Genomic DNA, 2,139 nt, shown 5'->3' on the forward strand with positions numbered 1-2,139 from the left:
ATCATTAATTACTCATATGTAAGCTCATTTTGAAAGTGAAGAAAATCTAAACAAGCCCACAGAAGTCAAAATGCAACCTTGAGTATATCCCACCTGATTTTATGACCATCTGCTGAATAGATTTGATATGCTGAATATTAAATATAGAAGACTAGACAAGATATAGGATGAGATCAAGAACACCACATATGAAGTAAGCAAAATATTATTTAAAAGACAGGAAAGAAAAAAAGATCAAGATGGATGTCAGAAAAGACTCTTTAACTTGCTCTTGAGTGTAGAGTAGCCAGAGCAAATGGAAGAAATGACTAAGTAAAATAGCTAAACAGAGGATTTCAAAGAATAACTCAAGAAGACAAAATATTATAAGGAAATGTGCAGAGATTTAAAGTCAGAAAACCAAAAGAGAAGAACACTGTTAGCTGTGTTCTTTCCAAAGCTGAAAGAACTGAAGAGAAAATTCAAGCATCAAATAGCAATATTGAAAGATTCTATGGGCAAAATACTGAAGAATGCCAGAACCTTTAAAGAAAATGGAAGGAATACACAGATTCACTGGCCCCCATCAAAATTGGTCAATTTTCAACCATTTCAAGAGGTAGCATGTAGTCAAGAACTGATGGTACTTAGGAAAGTAGTTCAAGTTGTACTGAAGGTATTAGTGAAAAGCAAGACTCCAGGAATTGATTGATTATCAATGAAAAATGTTTCCACAAACTCATGTAGCACTCAAAGCACACACAAATCTATGCTAAGAAATTGGAAGAGAGCTACCTGAGCAACAAACTGGCAGAGATCCATATTTGTGCCCATTCCAAAGAAAGGTGACCCAACAGACTGTGAAAATTATCAAACAATATTATCAATATTAAATGCAAGTCAAATTTCTAAGATAATTTAAAAATCATTGCAGCAGCACATCAAAAAGGAATTGCCAGGAATTCAAGCTGGATTCAGAAAAGAACACTTAAAGAGGAATATTGCTGATGTCCATTGAGTCTTGGCTGACAGCAGAAAATGTCAGAAAGATGTTTACTTGTGCTTTAGTGCCTATGTAATGGCATTAGACTGTGTGGATCATAACGAATTACGGATAGCATTGTGAAAAATGGGAATCCCAGAACACTTAATTGTGCTCATGCAGAACTTGTACTTAGAACATTTGATAGTTGTTCAAATAAACCAAGGGCATGGTTTAAAATCAGGAAAGGCATATACCAATGTTGTGTCCTTCCATCATTCTTATTTAATCTGAATGCTGAGAAGATAATCCAAGGAGCTCGACTATGTGAATATAGAACTCATCATCAGGATTACAGCAAGACTCATTAACAACCTGTGAAATGCAGATGACACACTTTATTTGCTGAAAGTGAAGAGGGCTTGAAGCAATTACTGGTGAAGATCAAATAATACAGTCTTCAGAATGGATTACAATCCCATGTAAAGAAAACAAAAATCAACACAACTGAACCAATACAGAACATTAAGAAAAATGTAGAAAACAGTGATGTTGTCAAGTATTCCATCTTATTTGGATTCAAAATCAGTGCTCTTGGAATCAACAGTCAAAAAATCCAAGGACTTATTGCATTGGGCAAATCCATAGCAAAATAATTTTAAAGTGTTAAAAGAGTAAAGATGTCACTTTGAGAACTAAGGTGAACCAGACTCAAATCATGGTGTTTTCAGTTGCCTCAAAGAAAACAGAGAGAAACTTGAAAGCGGAAGAAGAATTGGTGTGTTTAATTTATAGTGTATGTAAAGAATATTGAAAGTACCATAGACTTCCAGAAAAACAACCAAATATGTCTTGGAAGAACTATAGCCAAAAATGCTCCTTAGAAGCAAGGATGGTGAGATTTCATCTCATGAATTTCAAACATGTTATTAGAAGGAACCAGTCCCTGGAAAAGGGCATCATGCTTGGTAGGAAGTCAGTGAAAAAGAGAAGACCTCCAATGAGATGGAGTGTTACAGTGGCTGCAACAATATACTCAAACATTACGATTGTGAGGATGGTGCAGGACTGGGCAATGTTTAATTCTGTTGTTAATGAAGAGTTGGAACCAATACCATGGCACCTAGAAAAAGCAGCAATCTTTTTTTTTTTTTTTTAATTAAATGTTTTTATTTTGC

The sequence above is a fragment of the Chrysochloris asiatica genome, unplaced genomic scaffold (genome assembly GCF_000296735.1).
Source record: "Chrysochloris asiatica unplaced genomic scaffold, ChrAsi1.0 scaffold00084, whole genome shotgun sequence".
In the NCBI taxonomy this organism is placed as follows: Eukaryota; Metazoa; Chordata; class Mammalia; order Afrosoricida; family Chrysochloridae; genus Chrysochloris; species Chrysochloris asiatica.